This window comes from Festucalex cinctus, chromosome 8 (assembly GCF_051991245.1).
Source record: "Festucalex cinctus isolate MCC-2025b chromosome 8, RoL_Fcin_1.0, whole genome shotgun sequence".
NCBI classification, from domain to species: Eukaryota; Metazoa; Chordata; class Actinopteri; order Syngnathiformes; family Syngnathidae; genus Festucalex; species Festucalex cinctus.
In genome coordinates this window covers 4,060,479-4,087,427 of record NC_135418.1, presented here as the reverse complement: position 1 = coordinate 4,087,427, position 26,949 = coordinate 4,060,479, and positions in this window count along the sequence as shown.

The window sequence follows — 26,949 nt, the reverse complement described above, 5'->3', positions numbered from 1 at the left end:
ATATTTACATATGCATGTAAAAAAATTATGTCAGGCTAAACTAAATGGTTGATTAGGCCCCACACATTTTCACCTTACCATACCCGGCCCTCTTTGCAAAAGGTTTGAACACTCCTGGCCTAAACCTAGGTGTATACTCAAACTATGCACGCACATAAAGCCTGGAACAAAATGTGTAATTTAGAGGGTTCTTGTTTTGTTTTTTGTATTCCTTATATTTCATGTCATTATACTTGACACACTATTTTTACTACTCACTGAATCAGTTATAAGAACATTTAATTGATACAATCCAATCACATCCTAGAGAATTGAAAACACATTCAATCATGAGGTTGTTAAGACACATTTACTTCTGTAGCACTTAACCACAAACAAGTTGCGACATCCCCTGATCTAACCCTCCAACCGGGCAAGGAAAAACTTTCAGGGGTCATATTTTAACGAACCCCTCCTACAAAATTTATCCGACTGTCTTCAAACTTGGTGTGTTTCATCTTAAGATGTTTAAGATGCAAAGTAATCAAAAGTTTTTTATTTTGTAACACGCTGTTGCCATAGCAATGCATTGTTTGTCAAGTGCTGCTTTTTTTTTTTTATACACATGAAAACTCATGGAACTTTGCAAACACATCAGACTTGTCATGAACATGAATTTTCAGAGATTTATTGTGCAATTTGCAATAAATAGCGCCCTCTAGACCTTTTTATGAAGCATTTCCGATTGTATGATTATGCTAGACCTACAAAAAAGTATTATGTAGCCATTTGCCAAACCAAAGAGGAAGTCCGCTATTTTGATTTTATTTTGGGAATTATACATCATTTTTGGCCTTTTTCATTCAACTTTGCACAGACAAGGCATGGAAAAAACTAACATTTTAAATGGTCCTTGTTCCATGTAACAGTTGTCAAGTGCTGCTTTTTTTTTTTTTATACACATGAAAACTCATGAAACTTTGCAAACACATCAGACTTGTCATGAACATGAATTTTCAGAGATTTATTGTGCAATTTGCAATAAATAGCGCCCTCTAGACATTTTTATGAAGCATTTCCGATTGTATGTGTTAGAGTTATTGTGTATATATTATTCTATATTTTCTCTTATTACATAGTTAATTGCCAACTATGTATTCAGTATTTCACTATGGGTTTGGAGCTGCTGCATGTTTATTCAACCTGAGGACATCTGGAATGTGGGAATGAAGAACTACAGCCTTCAAGGATTAGTAGTCGTGACGATTTAAAGGATGTCCTCTGTATTTTACGACTGCTGGAGTTGCTTATCACATTGCTGCCAGTACTCCCATTTTCCTCAGAGGCAAGTGTGTAGCCTATTGTGTATGTTAGGGAATCCCAAATAAAAGAGGAGAAGTAGGGAGTTGTGTCAGAAGGGGCTGGGAGCTTGTGATCTGCGCACAACTCTCTGTCAGCTTCTCCTCGCGAGTAATCAAATCCTTGTGTCTTCTCATTCTTTCTTCTGTGTATTTTAAATGTTGCAGGTGTTGACTTGACATTAACTTGGTCCTTTCGAGCCGGATCCCAGGACGCCTAAAGGATTCCAGTTGCAGAGTCGACCTCCAGGAAGACCGTGGCCACGGCAAATACTACCCTTTTCTGGGACTGGATTTTCGTCTCTGTGACTGGGATCTGGAAGGCTGACGGGAATCCAAAGGACGAGAAGACATCTGGGTGAGAAAAAATTTACTTTCCGGGGGAAAGTGTGAAGTGAATGTCGACGTAAAATCTGCGCGAAGGTACTGTCGCAGCCTGCACGAAGGTACTGTGTGGGAGGAAAAACCTTGTGAATACTAGTCAATGGCAAGTAAAGGGAACGGAGCCCAGTAACGTCCGTGTAAAGAGACGATGCCGGAGTCGTGTACGTACTTAAATTCCGTGAAACGCAGAAAATAAAAGGGCCTTGTGTGAGTGTGTGAAGTGAATGGAAGTGTAGTGTCATTTGATACTTACTTCATTTTAAACAAACAGGATTGTAAGTGACAACTCATTGTGGAAGCAAAGGCAAGAATTCTCCGCCCTATTGGGTAGAAGCTTGAGAATTACCACAGTGAGAAATTTATTGTCACCCTGTTATTTGAACCTATCAGTCCCTAGGAAACTCTAGGTTCACGGACTGTACCAAATTCATATAAAATGGGGGAAAATAAACAGTAAAAGGTGAGCTATAAGATGAACTATCCAGTAAGGATTGGATGTTCATAGAAAAATTAGATCCATCTAAAATATAGCATTGAAATACGTGGATTACAAGATATACTTTTGCTGGCCAGCTTAATTTACAATAGTAAAAATAATAACAATAATAATGGTAATCCACTACAATATTAAATAAGGAATAAAATGAAATGGAAAGTTGGAGCTTTAACAGCCTAATGATATCGAGGCATAAGTGTATTGTCTGTAAAAGTGTATGTGTGTGGCTTCTCACTGTGTTTGTCTCTGTGAGCTCTTGTATGTGTCTGTGTGTCATATTGTCTAAAGACGACGGCTTAAAAGGGTTTAAATTGTGTATAAGGGGTTGTTAGATCGTGTCTAACATAACTATGTTAAAAACGGTGAAATTGAGAAATTTTGGTCTGTATCAAATATGAGGTGCGTGGACCAAAAAGTGGTCCCAGAAAGGGTCATCACCCGGTCCTCAGGTGAAAATTGTGTATTTTGTTTTTGGATGGTAAAGCTAATTGTTTGAGAGTGAGTTAAGTAGGTGATTGATGACAAGTTGTTGGACTTCTGACAAAAAAAAAAAAAATCCTTTTTATTGGACTGTTTTGAGCATGGGAAATGATAAAAGTAAGAGAGAAACGTGAAAGTAGAATTGATTATGGTAGAATTAGAACAACTGGATAAAGAGAAGATGAATTAGTGGATGATTTTAAAGTGGGATTTGTGAAGTGTTTAGAACAAGTTGTGGTGGTGTAGATGATGATAAGACAGGAAGGTGTAACGTTAGAGGACACTGAGTTAAGAAATTACCCTCAAAAGTATAAAATAGATAGTTTAAAATGATATAGATTATTTGATAAATAATGCTAATCTAGTCTACTAAATACTAGTTTAAAGAAATTTGAAACTTTGAATTAAGTAAGTAATGATGGTTTTCAGCTATGACTATATTGTAAAGTGTGTAATGGCACCATTTGTCAAATTGCCAAATGGGGAAGGCCTTGATATCACACTGATAGTAGAAGCTTCTATATGGAAATGCAATGATTTCATGACTTTTTAACAGGTAGTAATTTAAACCTTATTGACTGACTTGAAAATACTTACTAGGAGTTAAATGTTCTAAAAATTCATTACTGTGGTGTTTCTATTTACTAATAGATTTGGTGTGACTCATGCAGATCCAGATTAGAGAACAACATAAAATTGTAAGAAAGAGCCTTTACAATGTCGTTTTGAATATAGTCCTGAAGTTTGTATAAAAGATTAGTTACACGGAGGAATGTTTTCCTAATTGAATTCTGATTTAGCTCCTGCTGTGATTGACTGTGGAATTTAACAAATTCTCCCTCACCAGAACCTGATAAGTAAAATAGGCATTGAAGGGAAAAGATTATTAAAATGGTTTAGAAGGCAAACCTTTTATTAGTGGTGAGTTATTTAAAATAAATAAATAGCTGAGATTTGAATTTGATGAAGAAGAAAAAAATGGCATTTATAATTGAATTTGAATGTTCTTAAAGGAGCACAATTATTAATAGTTGCTTTTCCACCAACAAGCCCAGGATCTTTGAGTTCTGGGTAAAGTGAGTTTTTGGTTGCAAAAGTTCAGCAGGGAATTTAGAATTGTGTTTTTACAGTGTCTTAGAGTTCTCTGTAATTAATTTAAATGAGTTTGATTGAGACGAGCTGCTGTAAAAATACTGACCCCTCAAAGTAACCACCTTAGGTTAGTGAGACCCTGCTGCCGAGATAGTACTTGGATGCCCCATGAGGAATTTTTATTGCCCTGGTAATTGTTGTTGGTGGAAAAACGGCCATTTATTTGAACAAGGTGAACATAAAAAACAAAGATGAAACGAAACCAGTAAGCAGAATTATATTAAATTGGATTAGACCTAGTCTTGGTGTCTACATTAGATGGCAACATGGTAATAAAAAGATAAGCTGAGTAGAAAAAGGGATATCGCTATGTGAAAGGTGTAGGATCTTTGCATTTTTACGACGTAGTCTATATCCTAAATAAATTCTTAAATGGTAGCTGACGCCTTACTACAAAAAGCGAGGGAACTGATTGTAAAGAAGGGAGATGATAAGCTATGTCACTCTGAGCATAAATGTGAGAACGAAAACAATGCCACACCTACGAGTGTCACAGTTGACTGACTACCTGTAAACTGATGATGAGTTTGATACAGTGACACTGCATATAACAATTATGGCAGAACAAATGGAGATGACAGAACTTTTGTTTTTCTTTAAAACTAAATAGGAAGAACTGTTTAACCTGCTTCCTTATGAATTCATCATTCATTCATTCATTCATTCATTCATTCTGATGTTGGGTTTCTTGACAACATGTAAGTAAGTGGAAATCAGAGCAAACAGATCAGATATCATCTATGCTAAAGATGATTTATTTGAGTAAAATGCTGAATTGGAGATAAATTAGACTAGTGATTAAGGACTCGCAAAGGGCAGAAGTGCTGATTGAAAATACTAAACTTACTAACTGGAAATATATTATTAGATAATTTGGATTCTTGATGAAAATTTGAGGAATGAATAAGTACTATAACAGTACACCCAAATTGTATATTCTGGTCTAAATTTGCACTGGAAGGGAAATATACATACATATATATATTATTACTACAAGGATATTGTGAATGTCCCACAATACCCTCTCAAGCAATTCGAAATTGTTTGGGTACATTTGGGAAGTCAAATTTTGACTTGCATGGACAAAATTCTTCTATGGCATGAAAGAAAATTGAGCTGTGAAATGAAAACCAGCAACAACTTAAAAGAAAGAAGAAATTGGAGAATGATGTAAATAAAGGTGTATTACACTTTTGTGCAACAAGGGTGTAATATTGAGATTGTTTTGATTGTAAAGTGGTTATGATGGAGACCCAACGATAAAACGAAGTAATTTTGTCGGCCCTAAGATTTGAAACAAATTACAAAATGATATCTTAAATTCCTGAGTGAAATTGTGACCTGTTATGAACTTTTGATGTTTGTGATTATACATATATAATTATACATGAATTGGGTGGATAATTATGCTAACAATTCTACTACTGAAATTGAATTGAGATACTGATAACAACGACAATGTTTGACAAATTTTAATAGATAGATGAATGTGAAAAATGCAGTTTGTGATTTAAATTGAACAATGATAGTAGTGGCTTTACGAAGATATTGGAAGGCCATTTGAACAGACAATTGATTGCTGACATGGTTATGAGTTTTGTTTAGAATGCATGAAGTAGAATTTAAGCCAGTATTTTATATTAATTGTGTACAAGATGATTGATATTCATGGTGGCTTTATTATTAACTACATATGGCTTTGGGAAAGATGTGTTACATTTAAACTTGATTATATGGTTGTAAACAATACAAGATGTAGTATGATACAATTAGTTTTGAAGAAATGCCAGACTACTACTATGCTATGGGTAGACTTTAAAATTCTATCCGTCCAAGACATGTAAACTACAGTGTTCTTTCGCAAATTAGGGCCAGAGCGGTGAAGGCTACAGGGTCCCAATTGTTTTAAATTCCATAGTTGTTTAAAAAAAAAAAAAAAGAAAAGAAAAAAAGTGCTGATTTTGTGGATTTTTGTACAGCTGTGTAATTTTTTGGAAGAGGAAAATGACTGTATGAAGGTTAACCCACTGATATACGAGGGAACACTGTAGTGGAAAAGAAAAAAAAAGGAAAAATGAAAACCTTTTGTAAATATTGTGAAATTATTTTAAATTGCATGCAGCATAAGATTTATATGAAGTGGCTTGGATAATGATTTTGAGTTGTGAGCCATAAAAATGTCTCAAAAGGGGGGAGTTGGTAACAATACGGCAATACCGCATGTAAATTTTATATTTTTAATTTTTTAAGTTTTTATGTTTTTGGAATTTTGTTTTAGAATTTTGTTATACATGGAATTGATGTTTCTAATATTTTACAATTTTTGTTAGTGGCTATGGATTTTATGGAATTGAACAAAAAGTAAGACAATGTCAATATTAACAAGTACTGATTGATGGTCTTAAAAAATGTAACAATGAGTTGAAATTGTTCCAGAAAAACAACTGGATGTTATTATTATGGCAGAAGCATTGTGTGAACAGATCATGTCTCTATATGACGTACTAGTTATTTGGAGTAATGAATGAAAGTCACTTTATATGTTACATTGTTTAAGGGAAAAACAGAAAAGCGAGAAAAATACATGATCAAAGCATGGAGATAAGATAATTGATGATTAAGTAATTTGGGAAATTGTAAAAGGAACAAGACAGTTAAGCTCGTTTGAAATTTCGTGTGGTGGACCATTTAAATTTGCCTATTGTAATAACCTGTTAAGCCGTACAGATGAAAGAAATTTATTCAAGTGACTATATGAGAAGATTGTTTAAATGATAAGGAAGTGAAAATGTTTAATCAAATGCCAGATGACTCTCTATCTCAGCAGGAAGGCAAGCCTCCCATCAAGGGTAGTGACTGACTTTGATTAAAGGTCCAGCCTAAGGTGGGAAGGCCCTTGTAAGTGTTGTTGGCCCCGAAGGTTGTGAAGATCGCTGAACGACTCTCCTGGATTCACCTATCACATGGCACAAAACAGGTACCATTGACTAACAGCTTGCCAGGTTGCGGAACGAAGCCTGACTGAAGTGAGGTCAGAGGAGAAACAAGCAGCTTGACTCGCTGTGAAAAGTCTGACCAAGTAAGTCAGTGAAGACTTTGGGAGCACATTGTTTGCTACCCTCAAAGTTCCCCCAACCGCTGTGAAGTCCAGGACCTGTCTCACTGTGCAGGATGTGTCAGAAGGGACAACTCAAGGAGACGAGTCCCTTTCCTGAATCAAATGGAGCGTAAGATGCGATCAGACGCAGTTGGGGCTGTCTTTTTTATTTTGATTTTTGGGGCCATCATGAAGAGGAAGAGAGACAGCTGGTTGAATTATTAATGCTGAGAATTACATACAGAAACATTGGATAATGTACATTATGATATGCTTGAATTATTTTCAGATCCAGCCGACTATGACTAAAGATTAACATTGCCTCTGAGTGTAAATGTATTTGTTTTCGTAAATATGATCCTGCAGTTGAAAATCTAATTGAAGTAACTCATAGGTGATCTGAGACTTTGAGCAAATATATAATAAACAGGGGGGAATGTTAGAGTTATTGTGTATATATTATTCTATATTTTCTCTTATTACATAGTTAATTGCCAACTATGTATTCAGTATTTCACTATGGGTTTGGAGCTGCTGCATGTTTATTCAACCTGAGGACATCTGGAATGTGGGAATGAAGAACTACAGCCTTCAAGGATTAGTAGTCGTGACGATTTAAAGGATGTCCTCTGTATTTTACGACTGCTGGAGTTGCTTATCACATTGCTGCCAGTACTCCCATTTTCCTCAGAGGCAAGTGTGTAGCCTATTGTGTATGTTAGGGAATCCCAAATAAAAGAGGAGAAGTAGGGAGTTGTGTCAGAAGGGGCTGGGAGCTTGTGATCTGCGCACAACTCTCTGTCAGCTTCTCCTCGCGAGTAATCAAATCCTTGTGTCTTCTCATTCTTTCTTCTGTGTATTTTAAATGTTGCAGGTGTTGACTTGACAGTATGATTATGCTAGACCTACAAAAAAGTATTATGTAGCCATTTGCCAAACCAAAGAGGAAGTCCGCTATTTTGATTTTATTTTGGGAATTATACATAATTTTTGGCCTTCTTCATTAAACTTTGCACAGACAAGGCATGGAAAAAACTAACATTTTAAATGGTCCTTGTTCCATGTAACAGTGCCCCAACGTGCCAGTACCCTGACGTGCAAGTAACCCAACGTTGTGCTCAATAGCGCCCTCTACGCATTTTTATGGAGCATTTCCAATTGTATGATTCAAGCGATACACAACTAAAGATGACTTGACCTAGATTTGTGAAAACTGGGAGGCATACCTATTAGCTTAAGACCTACAAAAAGTATTCTGTAGCCGTATGCTAAACCTAAAAGGAAGTTCGCCATTTTGAATTTATTTTGGGAATTGCGCACCATGTTTTGCATTTTGATTAAACTTTGCACACACAAGGCTTGTCAAAAACATTTTAGATGGTCCTTGTCCTATTTGACAGTACCCCAACGTGCCAGTACCCCGACGTGCAAGTACCCCAACGTGGCCCGGGTTGCGAGGGCCCTTTATAGCTGCTCGCAGCTCTAGTTATTAGGGCCCGAGCAGCGACCGCTGCGAGGTCCCTATTGTTCCTGAAGGAATTCTTATTATTAGGGCCCGAGCAGCGACCGCTGCGAGGTCCCTATTGTTCCTGAAGGAATTCTTCTTCTTCTTCTTCTTCTTCTTCTTTTTCTTTGTTATTATTCTTTTCCGCAAACAACCACATTTTTGAGGCACTAAACATGAACGAAAACTCACCAAACTTTACACGCAGATCGGGTCTGGCGAAAAATTTGATATTTTAAAGTCGCCATACATGATAACAGAAAAATGGCTCTGTAGCGCCACCTACATAGGTTTAACGGATCCCTGTCCCGCTACGATTGTCCTATGGCTACGAAAATTGTGTGGCACCTGTAGCACATCCAGATGAACAAAAACCTCTTTGATATGTGTACCCTAAAATAGACAGGAAGTGAGGTATGAGTATTTGAATGTCCAATTTTGGCCCATTTTTGCACATTTACAGGGGTCATACTTTTGCCCGCTTCTCCTACACGGTTAACCCGATTGACTTCAAACTTGGGCTGTACCATCTCAACACCTGGGACAACATCATGGTAAAAAATCTAAAGTTTTTGACATACTATATGACGGTGGCGGGGCATCAAATTTACAGTTTCAAAATTCTTACTTAACGAAGCATTGCCGGTGGTACGTTTAATCTAGAGCTACGAAAATTGGTACACATATGTAACAGACTATGATCTACAAAAAAGCCTGTTGGTGCCATATGCTAAACCTAACAGGAAGTCCGCCAGAGGCGAGGCATCAAATTTTGTGTTTCAAAATTCTAACTTAATGAAGCATTCCCGGCTGTACATTTCACCTAGAGTTACCAATATTTGAAGACATATGTAACAGCCCTCAAGGTACAAAAAACTCTTTTTGAACCATATGCTAAACCGAACAGGAAGTCCGCCATTTTGATTTACTTTGGAACGTGTTGCCATTTTTTGGGCCATTTCATAGGGGTCTTATTTTAACGAACTCCTCCTACAGAGTTTATCCGATCATCTCCAAACTTGGTGTGATTCATCTTAAGATGTTGAAGATGAAAAGTTATTGAAAGCTTTTTATTTTGTCGCACGCTGTTGCCGTGGCATGCACAGTTTGCAAAGGAAAAAATTCCTTCTTAATGAAGCATTCCCAGTTGTACGAAGCAGCTAGAGCTACGAAAATTTGGAGACAAATGTAACAGCCCACGATGTACAAAAAAGTCTCTTGGTGCCATGTGCTAAACCCAACAGGAAGTCCCGTAGGGGCCGGGCATCACATTTTGAGCTAAAAAACTCCTCTTTAACGAAGCATTCCCGGTTGTACGTTTCACCTAGCGCTATGATAATTTAGAGGCATACATAAGAGCCCACGATGTACAAAAAAGTCTCTTGGAACCATGTGCTAAACCAAACAGGAAGTCCGCCATTTTGATTTATGATGGGATTTGTAGCCTTTTTTTGTGGCCTTTTTTAGGGGTCATATTTTAACTCCTCCTACAAAATTCATCCGACCGTGTTCAAACTTGGTGTGTTTCATCTTAAGATGTTTAAGATGCAAATTTATCGAAAGTTTTTTATTTTGTCGCACGCTGCTGCTATAGCGATGCATTGGTTGCCAAGTAAAGTGCTGCTTTGTTTTTTTTTATCTATACATGTGTGAAAACTCGTGAAACTTTGCACACACATCAGACTTGTCATTAACATGAATTTTTAGAGATTTCTTGTGCAATTTGCAATAAATCGCACCCTCTATACATTTTTTATGGAGCATTTCCGATGGATGATTCAAGCGCGAAATAACTAAAGATGACTTGACTTGACCTAGATTTGTGAAAACTCAGAGGCATACCTATTATATTATTATTATTTTTTGTACCTTACAAGATTCTCTTGTGCCACATTAAACCCCTTTGCAGGCCTGAGCCAAACCACGGTCCATACATTTGATACCACTGCTTTATTTCAATGGTCAAGTACTTCATAACCACACCTACTTATGCTTGTCCTTGCATATATAGTAGACAACAAAGAGCTCTTTCAACAAAAGACATTTCCATCTACAAAGTCATACAAGGTAAGCACTCTATAAATTCTGCAATCACTACACTTCTATTCCTAAATTATCACTTCAAATACCAACAATGGTTAATACAGCTACAAATTTCTTGTATGTTTATGAAGTATGATACTGTATTTATTTCTACTCCTTTGCTTTTCTACAGAACATGAACAAATCACCAAGCAAATTCTCTTTTGATAAAGACCCTCTAATCATCTCCATACGCAAAGATTGCCAACTTTTTTCCGTAAGTATACAATACATAAACTAAACAGGACAACTTTCTCAATCATATACAGTATGCCATACATATATGTATTAAGTTCTCATTTATTAACAGGTTTGTTAAAGGCACCTTTAGTGTGTTTTTCTGTTTGTAATGTTTCTCCACGAGCACGTCTAGCCATTGATATCATGTAGAACACATATGCTAACCTTTTAGAGACAATTGAAGCTTACTTGCACAGTAGCCACTATCTTAACCACTTAATTCACATGTCTACTTGACAACTTATTACATGTAGTGAAATGGTACTTTGTGCGTCTTATGCTTTTTTCTGAACACTGCTTTTCAACTCTTTCCTTAAAACCAATACATGCGGTACTGTTATACTGTATAAATATATATGTCCGTGTGTATATATTTGTATATTCTTTCAAATAAACTCGTTTTGACACACACAGCCATTGAGTAACATGCAACACGACCACAACGTTTTGCACCAACACGTTACCTCTGCTATTTAGAATCATGGAATCTAACATGACTGATTTTCATTGAATGCTTTGTCATTACAGTATGCATGCATTGATCATGCTTCCAGTCGCAACGACTTATACCAGCGCAGCCTTGATCTTCATTCCCAAATGAACCAACTAGTCCATGTGACTCGAGTCAATCGAGCACTTGAAAAACAGATAGACTTCAAAACCAAGCTTGTGAAAGAACTCCAGACTGCATTGGATATAAAGGATGCATGTGATGCATTTGTCCGTGATGGTAAGCTATATGACATGGAAGACACACAAACACTAACACAGCAAGCATCCCCATCCTACACATTGTGTATAATGAATGACATGTTTGACAATGGACATTTTTACATTTTTTTGTTAATGCACGTTCCTTTTTTTCTGTTAGGAATATCTTGAAGGTAACATTGGACTGTTAACTAAAACACTGACTGATTATTGAGCCGCAATTTCTCAATGTATATAATGTGAATACATACTACACTTGATTACTTTCAAATGTGACTGATATCATGTAGCTATGCTGTGATCTTGCCCTCTTTCATCCACTGATAGACACTTCAAAGTTCTTTTTTTTCTGTATCTTCTCAAAATAACTGACATATTCATGGAAAAGATTGTATTTAAATTCTATCATTATTAATTACTATTATTATGTTTATGTCTTTGCCCCTGATTATGATGTTTCTATACCATAGATTAAAAAAAAAAAATTTTTGGACATACTGTGACTTGACCATTACAATACTAATTTTTACTAAGAAAAAATCAATCACACACCATAATATTTTATACTTATCCTGCATGTATCTGGACACACCATGCCAAATTTTACACTTACATAACCATTTATGTACCTGTCGTATCCTTACTTTTATTCATCATTTCATCACACAATCCTAAAACATTGCTTTTTGACCCAGAGGATTCAACTATACCATTTTTGCGTGTCTTATTACTTACTAGCTATATTATTTATTAACGGGCAAAAACTATGAATATAAGATCACCGCCAAATATTACGTCTGTAATATCCATATACAGTGCATTACATAATATGCATTTGTATTAAGACACTACCATGCTAAAAATATGCACACGACTGTTCTGTAAACTACACCTAAGACAACCAAACTTCACAGATCTAACATGATTCTTCATTCTTTTTTGTTCTACAGATGTATCAAATGCTGCCACACAGACAGAAGAAGCCACTGAGGACATGCACGAAGACGATGATCACAATATAACAGGACAGGTTAACCCCCCTGAAGTTTTAGCCCGCAGGTCAAAGCGTCCTAGGACTAATTCATCCATGGAGGTTACATTATCCTAAGACAGACTATGTGCTAACCCAAACTCTTTGACCCCAAGGGATTCATCTGTCCCAGAAAACTTTTACACTAAAGAGTTTATCTGTCTTAGGGCGCTGTTAACCCCAGGTTAAAGTGTTATTTAATCTGTCCTGTTACAACAGCTATACATAAACAGCTGCATTCCTCTCCTGTTCCATCTCTCGCACTTCTTTCATCTCTTTTTCTCCTCTACTTATACCTATGCTTGCTCATGTGCTTTTTTCCCCTTTAGATGATGTCATTGGTTAGCCTGCTTCAAAGCTACATTTTTTCTTGAATAACTGTCACACATTTACTGTTTGCTGGACCCTACAAAACTGTCACAATACTTCACTATGTCATGAATACATATGTGTTGCACAGCGACACCACATTAAGAGTCATCAAAAAGCTTTTTATTTGATCACACACCATCTCTGTGCCATGCAATGTTTTCAAATGAACAGATGCTGGTTTTGAATATCAAACGAGCGACTTTTCATGAAACTTTGCACACACATCAGAAAGTCCACACTTTTGAATTTATTTTGGGAATTGTGCATCATTTTTGGCCTTTTACTGCACCTTTTTACACACAAGGCACGGCAAATGCATTTCTATTTTCCATGGTCCTTGTCTATTTAACAGTACCCCAACGTGCAAGTCCCCCGACTTGCATATACCCCAACGTGGCCCGGGTTGCGAGGGCCCTTTATAGCTGCTCGCAGCTCTAGTTAGGGCCCGAGCAGCGACCGCTGCGAGGTCCCTATTGTTCCTGAAGGAATTCTTATTAGGGCCCGAGCAGCGGCGGCGGCGGTGCCGCTGCGAGGCCCTATTGTTTTTGTAGGAATTCTTCTTATTATTCTTCTTTTTCTTCTCCGCAAACAATCGCATTTTTGAGACACTAAACGTGAACGAAAACTCACCAAACTTTACACGCACATCAGGCCTGGCGAAAAATTTGATATTTTAAAGTCGCCATACATGATAACAGAAAAATGGCTCTGTAGCGCCACCTACATAGGTTTAACGGATCCCTGTCCCGCTACGATTGTCCTATGGCTACGAAAATTGTGTGGCACCTGTAGCACATCCAGATGAACAAAAACCTCTTTGATATGTGTACCCTAAAATAGACAGGAAGTGAGGTATGAGTATTTGAATGTCCAATTTTGGCCCATTTTTGCACATTTACAGGGGTCATACTTTTGCCCGCTTCTCCTACACGGTTAACCCGACTGACTTCAAACTTGGGCTGTACCATCTCAACACCTGGGACAACATCATGGTAAAAAATCTAAAGTTTTTGACATACTATATGACGGTGGCGGGGCATCAAATTTACAGTTTCAAAATTCTTACTTAACTAAGCATTGCCGGTGGTACGTTTAATTGAGAGCCACGAAAATTGGTACACATATGTAACAGACTATGATCTACAAAAAAGCCTGTTGGTGCCATATGCTAAACCTAACAGGAAGTCCGCCAGAGGCGAGGCATCAAATTTTGTGTTTCAAAATTCTTATTTAATGAAGCATTCCCGGCTGTACATTTCACCTAGAGTTACCAACATTTGAAGACATATGTAACAGCCCTCAAGGTACAAAAAACTCTTTTTGAACCATATGCTAAACCGAACAGGAAGTCCGCCATTTTGATTTACTTTGGAACGTGTTGCCATTTTTTGGGCCATTTCATAGGGGTCTTATTTTAACGAACTCCTCCTACAGAGTTTATCCGATCATCTCCAAACTTTGTGTGATTCATCTTAAGATTTTGAAGATGAAAAGTTATTGAAAGCTTTTTATTTCGTCGCACGCTGTTGCCGTAGCATGCACAGTTTGCAAAGGAAAAATTCCTTCTTAATGAAGCATTCCCAGTTGTACGAAGCAGCTAGAGCTACGAAAATTTGGAGACAAATTTAACAGCCCACGATGTACAAAAAGGTCTCTTGGTGCCATGTGCTAAACCCAACAGGAAGTCCCGTAGGGGCCGGTCATCCCATTTTGAGGTAAAAAACTCCTCTTTAACGAAGCATTCCCGGTTGTACGTTTCACCTAGCGCTATGATAATTTAGAGGCATACATAAGAGCCCACGATGTACAAAAAAGTCTCTTGGAACCATCTGCTAAACCAAACAGGAAGTCCGCCATTTTGATTTACGTTGGGATTTGTAGCCATTTTTTGTGGCCTTTTTTAGGGGTCATATTTTAACGAACTCCTCCTACAAAATTTATCCGACTGTCTTCAAACTTGGTGTGCTTCATCTTAAGATGTTTAAGATACAAAGTTATCGGAAGTTATTTATTTTGTCGCACGCCGTTTCATGGCGATGGATTGTTTGCCAAGTAAAATGCTGCTTTTTTTTTTTTGGTCTAAACATGTGCAAAAACTCATGAAACTTTACACACACATCAGGCTTGTCATAAGCATGAATATTTTAGAGATTTCTTATTAAATTTGCAATAAATGCTTCAATAGCGCCCTCTAGACATTTTTATGAAGTCTTTCCGATTATATGATTCAGCTAGATGTGTGAATATTGGCAGGCATGCCTAATATATCCAAAAAGTATTCTGTATAGCCATGTGCCAATCCATTTTGATTTTATTTTGTTAATTGTGCATCATTTTTGGCCTTTCCATGAAACTTTACAAACACAAAGCATGGCAAAAACGTTTAAAATTTAGATGGTTTCCTATTTGACAGTACCCCAACATGCCAGTACCCCGACGTGCAAATACCCCAACGTGGCCCGGGTTGCGAGGGCCCTTTATAGCTGCTCGCAGCTCTAGTTATTATTATTCTTCTTCTTCTTCTTCTTCTTTTTCTTTGTTATTATTCTTTTCCGCAAACAACCACATTTTTGAGGCACTAAACATGAACGAAAACTCACCAAACTTTACACGCAGATCGGGTCTGGCGAAAAATTTGATATTTTAAAGTCGCCATACATGATAACAGAAAAATGGCTCTGTAGCGCCACCTACATAGGTTTAACGGATCCCTGTCCCGCTACGATTGTCCTATGGCTACGAAAATTGTGTGGCACCTGTAGCACATCCAGATGAACAAAAACCTCTTTGATATGTGTACCCTAAAATAGACAGGAAGTGAGGTATGAGTATTTGAATGTCCAATTTTGGCCCATTTTTGCACATTTACAGGGGTCATACTTTTGCCCGCTTCTCCTACACGGTTAACCCGATTGACTTCAAACTTGGGCTGTACCATCTCAACACCTGGGACAACATCATGGTAAAAAATCTAAAGTTTTTGACATACTATATGACGGTGGCGGGGCATCAAATTTACAGTTTCAAAATTCTTACTTAACGAAGCATTGCCGGTGGTACGTTTAATCTAGAGCTACGAAAATTGGTACACATATGTAACAGACTATGATCTACAAAAAAGCCTGTTGGTGCCATATGCTAAACCTAACAGGAAGTCCGCCAGAGGCGAGGCATCAAATTTTGTGTTTCAAAATTCTAACTTAATGAAGCATTCCCGGCTGTACATTTCACCTAGAGTTACCAATATTTGAAGACATATGTAACAGCCCTCAAGGTACAAAAAACTCTTTTTGAACCATATGCTAAACCGAACAGGAAGTCCGCCATTTTGATTTACTTTGGAACGTGTTGCCATTTTTTGGGCCATTTCATAGGGGTCTTATTTTAACGAACTCCTCCTACAGAGTTTATCCGATCATCTCCAAACTTGGTGTGATTCATCTTAAGATGTTGAAGATGAAAAGTTATTGAAAGCTTTTTATTTTGTCGCACGCTGTTGCCGTGGCATGCACAGTTTGCAAAGGAAAAAATTACTTCTTAATGAAGCATTCCCAGTTGTACGAAGCAGCTAGAGCTACGAAAATTTGGAGACAAATGTAACAGCCCACGATGTACAAAAAAGTCTCTTGGTGCCATGTGCTAAACCCAACAGGAAGTCCCGTAGGGGCCGGGCATCACATTTTGAGCTAAAAAACTCCTCTTTAACGAAGCATTCCCGGTTGTACGTTTCACCTAGCGCTATGATAATTTAGAGGCATACATAAGAGCCCACGATGTACAAAAAAGTCTCTTGGAACCATGTGCTAAACCAAACAGGAAGTCCGCCATTTTGATTTATGATGGGATTTGTAGACTTTTTTTGTGGCCTTTTTTAGGGGTCATATTTTAACTCCTCCTACAAAATTCATCCGACCGTGTTCAAACTTGGTGTGTTTCATCTTAAGATGTTTAAGATGCAAATTTATCGAAAGTTTTTTATTTTGTCGCACGCTGCTGCTATAGCGATGCATTGGTTGCCAAGTAAAGTGCTGCTTTGTTTTTTTTTATCTATACATGTGTGAAAACTCGTGAAACTTTGCACACACATCAGACTTGTCATTAACATGAATTTTTAGAGATTTCTTGTGCAATTTGCAATAAATCGCACCCTCTATACATTTTTTATGGAGCATTTCCGATTGGATGATTCAAGCGCAAAATAACTAAAGATGACTTGACTTGACCTAGATTTGTGAAAACTCAGAGGCATACCTATTATATTATTATTATTTTTTGTACCTTACAAGATTATCTCTTGTGCCACATTAAACCCCTTTGCAGGCCTGAGCCAAACCACGGTCCATACATTTGATACCACTGCTTTATTTCAATGGTCAAGTACTTCATAACCACACCTACTTATGCTTGTCCTTGCATATATAGTAGACAACAAAGAGCTCTTTCAACAAAAGACATTTCCACCTACAAAGTCATACAAGGTAAGCACTCTATAAATTCTGCAATCACTACACTTCTATTCCTAAATTATCACTTCAAATACCAACAATGGTTAATACAGCTACAAATTTCTTGTATGTTTATGAAGTATGATACTGTATTTATTTCTACTCCTTTGCTTTTCTACAGAACATGAACAAATCAACAAGCAAATTCTCTTTTGATAAAGACCCTCTAATCATCTCCATACGCAAAGATTGCCAACTTTTTTCCGTAAGTATACAATACATAAACTAAACAGGACAACTTTCTCAATCATATACAGTATGCCATACATATATGTATTAAGTTCTCATTTATTAACAGGTTTGTTAAAGGCACCTTTAGTGTGTTTTTCTGTTTGTAATGTTTCTCCACGAGCACGTCTAGCCATTGATATCATGTACAACACATATGCTAACCTTTTAGAGACAATTGAAGCTTACTTGCACAGTAGCCACTATCTTAACCACTTAATTCACATGTCTACTTGACAACTTATTACATGTAGTGAAATGGTACTTTGTGCGTCTTATGCTTTTTTCTGAACACTGCTTTTCAACTCTTTCCTTAAAACCAATACATGCGGCACTGTTATACTGTATAAATATATATGTCCGTGTGTATATATTTGTATATTCTTTCAAATAAACTCGTTGTGACACACACAGCCATTGAGTAACATGCAACACGACCACAACGTTTTGCACCAACACGTTACCTCTGCTATTTAGAATCATGGAATCTAACATGACTGATTTTCATTGAATGCTTTGTCATTACAGTATGCATGCATTGATCATGCTTTCAGTCGCAACGACTTATACCAGCGCAGCCTTGATCTTCATTCCCAAATGAACCAACTAGTCCATGTGACTCGAGTCAATCGAGCACTTGAAAAACAGATAGACTTCAAAACCAAGCTTGTGAAAGAACTCCAGACTGCATTGGATATAAAGGATGCATGTGATGCATTTGTCCGTGATGGTAAGCTATATGACATGGAAGACACACAAACACTAACACAGCAAGCATCCCCATCCTACACATTGTGTATAATGAATGACATGTTTGACAATGGACATTTTTACATTTTTTTGTTAATGCACGTTCCTTTTTTTCTGTTAGGAATATCTTGAAGGTAACATTGGACTGTTAACTAAAACACTGACTGATTATTGAGCCGCAATTTCTCAATGTATATAATGTGAATACATACTACACTTGATTACTTTCAAATGTGACTGATATCATGTAGCTATGCTGTGATCTTGCCCTCTTTCATCCACTGATAGACACTTCAAAGTTCTTTTTTTTTCTGTATCTTCTCAAAATAACTGACATATTCATGGAAAAGATTGTATTTAAATTCTATCATTATTAATTACTATTATTATGTTTATGTCTTTGCCCCTGATTATGATGTTTCTATACCATAGATTTTTTTTTAATTTTTGGACATACTGTGACTTGACCTTTACAATACTAATTTTTACTAAGAAAAAATCAATCACACACCATAATATTTTATACTTATCCTGCATGTATCTGGACACACCATGCCAAATTTTACACTTACATAACCATTTATGTACCTGTCGTATCCTTACTTTTATTCATCATTTCATCACACAATCCTAAAACATTGCTTTTTGACCCAGAGGATTCAACTATAACATTTTTGCGTGTCTTATTACTTACTAGCTATATTATTTATTAACGGGCAAAAACTATGAATATAAGATCACCGTCAAATATTACGTCTGTAATATCCATATACAGTGCATTACATAATATGCATTTGTATTAAGACACTACCATGCTAAAAATATGCACACGACTGTTCTGTAAACTACACCTAAGACAACCAAACTTCACAGATCTAACATGATTCTTCATTCTTTTTTGTTCTACAGATGTATCAAATGCTGCCACACAGACAGAAGAAGCCACTGAGGACATGCACGAAGACGATGATCACAATATAACAGGACAGGTTAACCCCCCTGAAGTTTTAGCCCGCAGGTCAAAGCGTCCTAGGACTAATTCATCCATGGAGGTTACATTATCCTAAGACAGACTATGTGCTAACCCAAACTCTTTGACCCCAAGGGATTCATCTGTCCCAGAAAACTTTTACACTAAAGAGTTTATCTGTCCTAGGGCGCTGTTAACCCCAGGTTAAAGTGTTATTTAATCTGTCCTGTTACAACAGCTATACATAAACAGCTGCATTCCTCTCCTGTTCCATCTCTCGCACTTCTTTCATCTCTTTTTCTCCTCTACTTATACCTATGCTTGCTCATGTGCTTTTTTCCCCTTTAGATGATGTCATTGGTTAGCCTGCTTCAAAGCTACATTTTTTCTTGAATAACTGTCACACATTTACTGTTTGCTGGACCCTACAAAACTGTCACAATACTTCACTATGTCATGAATACATATGTGTTGCACAGCGACACCACATTAAGAGTCATCAAAAAGCTTTTTATTTGATCACACACCATCTCTGTGCCATGCAATGTTTTCAAATAAACAGATGCTGGTTTTGAATATCAAACGAGCGACTTTTCATGAAACTTTGCACACACATCAGAAAGTCCACACTTTTGAATTTATTTTGGGAATTGTGCATCATTTTTGGCCTTTTACTGCACCTTTTTACACACAAGGCACGGCAAATGCATTTCTATTTTCCATGGTCCTTGTCTATTTAACAGTACCCCAACGTGCAAGTCCCCCGACTTGCATATACCCCAACGTGGCCCGGGTTGCGAGGGCCCTTTATAGCTGCTCGCAGCTCTAGTTATTCTTCTTCTTCTTCTTTTTCTTTGTTATTATTCTTTTCCGCAAACAACCACATTTTTGAGGCACTAAACATGAACGAAAACTCACCAAACTTTAGACGCAGATCGGGCTTGGCGAAAAATTTGATATTTTAAAGTCGCCATACATGATAACAGAAAAATGGCTCTGTAGCGCCACCTACATAGGTTTAACGGATCCCTGTCCCGCTACGATTGTCCGACGGCTATGAAAATTGTGTGGCACCTGGAGCACATCCCAATGAACAAAAACCTCTTTGAAGTGTGTACCCTAAAATAGACAGAAAGTGAGGTATGAGTATTTAAATGTCCAATTTTTGCCAATTTTTGCACATTAACAGGGGTCATACTTTTGTCCGCTTCTCCTACATGGTTAACCCGATTGACTTCAAACTTGGGATGTACCATCTCAACACTTGGGACAACATCATTGTGAAAAATGAAAAGTTTTTTATATACTATATGACGGCGGCGGCGCATCAAATTTAGAGTTTAAAAATTCTTCCTTCACGAAGCATTGCCGGTTGTACGTTTAATCTAGAGCTACGAAAATTGGTACACATATGTAACAGGCTATGACCTACAAAAAACTCTTTTTGAACCATATGCTAAACCTAACAGGAAGTCCACCATTTTGATTTATTTTGGAACGTGTTGCCATTTTTTTGGCAATTTCATAGGGGTCTTATTTTAACGAACTCCTCCTACAATGTTTATCCGATCATCTTCAAACTTGGTGTGATTCATCTGAAGATATTGAAGATGAAAAGTTATTGAAAGCTTTGTATTTCGTCGCACGCTGTTGTCATGGCATGCACTGTTTGCAAAGGAAAAAAAATATATTTAAAGAAGCATTCCCATTTGTACGAAGCAGCAAGAGCTACGGAAATTTGTAGACATATGTAACAGCCCAAGATGTACAAAAAAGTCTCTTGGTGCCCTGTGCTAAACCCAACAGGAAGTCCCCCAGGGGCCGGGCATCACATTTTGAGCTAAAAAAACTGCTCTTTAACAAAGCATACCCGGCTGTACGTTTCACCTAGAGTTACCAAAATTTGTAGAGGTATATAACAGCCCTCGAGGTACAAAAAACTCTTTTTGAACCATATGCTAAACCTAACAGGACGTCCGCCATTTTGATTTACTTTGGAATGTGTTGCCATTTTTTTTGGCCATTTCATAGGGGTCATATTTTAACAAACTCCTCCTACAGAGTTTATCCGATCATCTTCAAACTTGGTGTGATTCATCTTAAGATGTTGAAAATGAAAAGTTATTGAAAGTTTTTTATTTCGTCACACGCTGTTATCGTGGCATGCACTTTTTGCAAAGGAAAAAAATCCTTCTTAATGAAGCATTCCCAGTTGTACGAAGCAGCTAGAGCGACGAAAATTTGTAGACATATGTAACAGCCCAGGATGTACAAAAATGTCTCTTGGTGCCATGTGCTAAACCAAACAGGAAGTCCCCCAGGGGCCGGGCATCACATTTTGAGCTAAAAAAACTCCTCTTTAACGAAGCATTCTCGGTTGTACGTTTCACCTAGCGCTATGATAATTTGCAGGCATACATAAGAGCCCACGATGTACAAAAAAGTCTCTTAGAACCATATGCTAAACCAAACAGGAAGTCCGGCATTTTGATTTGCGCCTTTTTTAGGGGTCACATTTTAACGAACTCCTACGAAATTTATCCGACTGTCTTCCAACTTGGTGTGTTTCATCTTAAGATGTTTAAGATGCAAAGTTATCTAAAGTTTTTTTTATTTTGTCGATGTAACAGCCCACGATGTACAAAAAAGTCTCTTGCTGCTTTGTGCTAAACCCAACAGGAAGTCCCTCAGGGGCCGGGCATCACATTTTGAGCTAAAAAACTCCTCTTTAACGAAGCATTCCCGGTTGTACGTTTCACCTAGCGCTATGATAATTTGGAGGCATACATAAGAGCCCACGATGTACAAAAAAGTCTCTTAGAACCATATGCTAAACCAAACAGGAAGTCCGCCATTTTGATTTACTTTGGAACGTGTTGCCATTTTTTTGGCCATTTCATAGGGGTCCTATTTTAACGAACTCCTCCTACAGAGTTTATCCGATCATCTTCAAACTTGGTGTGATTCATCTTAAGATGTTGAAGATAAAAAGTTATTGAAAGCTTTTTATTTCGCCGCACGCTGTTGTCGTGGCATGCACTTGTTTGCAAAGGAAAAAAATTCTTCTTAATGAAGAATTCTCAGTTGTACGAAGCAGCTAGAGCTACGAAAATTTGTAGACATATGTAACAGCCCACGATGTACAAAAAAGTCTCTTGCTGCTTTGTGCTAAACCCAACAGGAAGTCCCTCAGGGGCCGGGCATCACATTTTGAGCTAAAAAACTCCTCTTTAACGAAGCATTCCCGGTTGTACGTTTCACCTGGCGCTATGATAATTTGGAGGCATACATAAGAGCCCACGATGTACAAAAAAGTCTCTTAGAACCATATGCTAAACCAAACAGGAAGTCCGGCATTTTGATTTACGCCTTTTTTAGGGGTCACATTTTAACGAACTCCTACGAAATTTATCCGACTGTCTTCCAACTTGGTGTGTTTCATCTTAAGATGTTTAAGATGCAAAGTTATCGAAAGTTTTTTTTATTTTGTCGCAAGCCGTTGCCATTGCGATGCATTATTTGCCAAGTAAAATGCTGCTTTTTTTTTTTTTTGTCTGAACGAGCGAAAACTCATGAAACTTTACACACACATCAGACTTGTCATAAACATGAATATTTTAGAGATTTCTTGTGCAATTTGCAATAAATGGCTCAATAGCGCCCTATAGACATTTTTATGAAGCTTTTGGAAATGTATGATTCAGCTAGATTTGTAAAAATTGGGATACCTATCAGCCTAAGACTGACAAAAGAGTTTCTAAAGCCATATGCTAAACCAAACAGGAAGTCTGCCATTTTGATTTACTTTGCTATTTGTAGCCATTTTTTGGGGCCTTTTATAGGCCTCATATTTTCTACAAAACTTATCAGATTGTCTTCATTCTTTGGCGTGTTTCATCTGAAGATATTTAAGATGAAAAGTTATTGAAATTGTTTGTCACGCCTTTGCTCTAGCGATGCATTGTTTGCAAAGAAAAATGCTTTTTTTTTTTGAAAGTCTAAACATGAGCGAAAACTCAAAACTTTGCACACAGATCAGACCTCTCAAGAACATGAATATTTTAGAGATTTGTTGTGCAATTTGTAATAAATGGCTCAATAGCGCCCTCTAGACATTTTTATGAAGTATTTCCGATTATATGATTCAGCTAGATGTGTGAATATTTGGAGGCACACCTATCAGTCTAATACCTACAAAAATTATTCTATAGCCATGTGCCAAACCATTTTGATTTTATTTTGTTAATTGTGCATCATTTTTGGCCTTTCCATGAAACTTTGCAAGCACAAAGCATGGCAAAAACATTTACAATTTTGACGGTTTCCTATAAAACAGTACCCCAACATGTCAGTACCCCGACGTGCAAGTACCCCAATGTGGCCCAGGTTGCGAGGGCCCTTTATAGCTGCTCGCAGCTCTAGTTATTAGGGCCCGAGCAGCGGCGGCGGCGGTGCCGCTGCGAGGCCCTATTGTTTTTGTAGGAATTCTTCTTCTTATTATTATTATTATTAGGGCCCGAGCAGCGACCGCTGCGAGGTCCCTATTGTTCCTGAAGGAATTCTTATTAGGGCCCGAGCAGCGACCGCTGCGAGGTCCCTATTGTTCCTGAAGGAATTCTTATTAGGGCCCGAGCAGCGACCGCTGCGAGGTCCCTATTGTTCCTGAAGGAATTCTTATTATTAGGGCCCGAGCAGCGACCGCTGCGAGGTCCCTATTGTTCCTGAAGGAATTCTTATTATTATTATTAGGGCCCGAGCAGCGACCGCTGCGAGGTCCCTATTGTTCCTGAAGGAATTCTTATTATTATTCTTCTTCTTCTTCTTTGTTATTATTCTTTTCCGCAAACAACCACATTTTTGAGGCACTAAACATGAACGAAAACTCACCAAACTTTACACGCAGATCGGGTCTGGCGAAAAATTTGATATTTTAAAGTCGCCATACATGATAACAGAAAAATGGCTCTGTAGCGCCACCTACATAGGTTTAACGGATCCCTGTCCCGCTACGATTGTCCTATGGCTACGAAAATTGTGTGGCACCTGTAGCACATCCAGATGAACAAAAACCTCTTTGATATGTGTACCCTAAAATAGACAGGAAGTGAGGTATGAGTATTTGAATGTCCAATTTTGGCCCATTTTTGCACATTTACAGGGGTCATACTTTTGCCCGCTTCTCCTACACGGTTAACCCGATTGACTTCAAACTTGGGCTGTACCATCTCAACACCTGGGACAACATCATGGTAAAAAATCTAAAGTTTTTGACATACTATATGACGGTGGCGGGGCATCAAATTTACAGTTTCAAAATTCTTACTTAACAAAGCATTGCCGGTGGTACGTTTAATTGAGAGCCACGAAAATTGGTACACATATGTAACAGACTATGATCTACAAAAAAGCCTGTTGGTGCCATATGCTAAACCTAACAGGAAGTCCGCCAGAGGCGAGGCATCAAATTTTGTGTTTCAAAATTCTTATTTAATGAAGCATTCCCGGCTGTACATTTCACCTAGAGTTACCAACATTTGAAGACATATGTAACAGCCCTCAAAGTACAAAAAACTCTTTTTGTACCATATGCTAAACCGAACAGGAAGTCCGCCATTTTGATTTACTTTGGAACGTGTTGCCATTTTTTGGGCCATTTCATAGGGGTCTTATTTTAACGAACTCCTCCTACAGAGTTTATCCGATCATCTCCAAACTTGGTGTGATTCATCTTAAAATGTTGAAGATGAAAAGTTATTGAAAGCTTTTTATTTCGTCGCACGCTGTTGCCGTGGCATGCACAGTTTGCAAAGGAAAAAAATTCCCTCTTAATGAAGCATTCCCAGTTGTACGAAGCAGCTAGAGCTACGAAAATTTGGAGACAAATTTAACAGCCCACGATGTACAAAAAAGTCTCTTGGTGCCATGTGCTAAACCCAACAGGAAGTCCCGTAGGGGCCGGTCATCACATTTTGAGGTAAAAAACTCCTCTTTAACGAAGCATTCCCGGTTGTACGTTTCACCTAGCGCTATGATAATTTGGAGGCATACATAAGAGCCCACGATGTACAAAAAAGTCTCATGGAACCATCTGCTAAACCAAACAGGAAGTCCGCCATTTTGATTTACGTCGGCATTTGTAGCCATTTTTTGTGGCCCTTCCTAGGGGTCATATTTTCACGAACTCCTCGTACAAAATTCATCCGACCGTCTTCAAACTTGGTGTGTTTCATCTTAAGATGTTTAAGATGCAAAGTTATCGAAAGTTTTTTATTTTGTCACATGCTGTTGCCATAGCGATGCATTGTTTGCCAAGTAAAGTGCTGCTTATTTTTTTGGTCTATACATGTGTGAAAACTCATGAAACTTTGCACACACATCAGACTTGTCATGAACATGAATTTTTAGAGGTTTCTTGTGTAATTTGCAATAAATCGCGCCCTCTATACATTTTTATGGAGCATTTCCGATTGGATGATTCAAGCGCGAAATAACTAAAGATGACTTGACTTGACCGAGATTTGTGAAAACTCAGAGGCATACCTATTAGTCTAAGACCTACAAAAAGTATTCTGTAGCCGTATGCTAAACCTAAAAGGAAGTCCGCCATTTTGAATTTATTTTGGGAATTGCACACCATATTTTGCGTTTTGATTAAACTTTGCACACACAAGGCTTGTCAAAAACATTTTAGATGGTCCTTGTCCTATTTGACAGTACCCCAACATGCCAGTACCCCGACGTGCAAATACCCCAACGTGGCCCGGGTTGCGAGGGCCCTTTATAGCTGCTCGCAGCTCTAGTTCTTCTTCTTCTTTGTTATTATTCTTTTCCGCAAACAACCACATTATTGAGGCACTAAACATGAACGAAAACTCACCAAACTTTACACGCAGATCGGGTCTGGCGAAAAATTTGATATTTTAAAGTCGCCATACATGATAACAGAAAAATGGCTCTGTAGCGCCACCTACATAGGTTTAACGGATCCCTGTCCCGCTACGATTGTCCTATGGCTACGAAAATTGTGTGGCACCTGTAGCACATCCAGATGAACAAAAACCTCTTTGATATGTGTACCCTAAAATAGACAGGAAGTGAGGTATGAGTATTTGAATGTCCAATTTTGGCCCATTTTTGCACATTTACAGGGGTCATACTTTTGCCCGCTTCTCCTACACGGTTAACCCGATTGACTTCAAACTTGGGCTGTACCATCTCAACACCTGGGACAACATCATGGTAAAAAATCTAAAGTTTTTGACATACTATATGACGGTGGCGGGGCATCAAATTTACAGTTTCAAAATTCTTACTTAACGAAGCATTGCCGGTGGTACGTTTAATCTAGAGCTACGAAAATTGGTACACATATGTAACAGACTATGATCTACAAAAAAGCCTGTTGGTGCCATATGCTAAACCTAACAGGAAGTCCGCCAGAGGCGAGGCATCAAATTTTGTGTTTCAAAATTCTAACTTAATGAAGCATTCCCGGCTGTACATTTCACCTAGAGTTACCAATATTTGAAGACATATGTAACAGCCCTCAAGGTACAAAAAACTCTTTTTGAACCATATGCTAAACCGAACAGGAAGTCCGCCATTTTGATT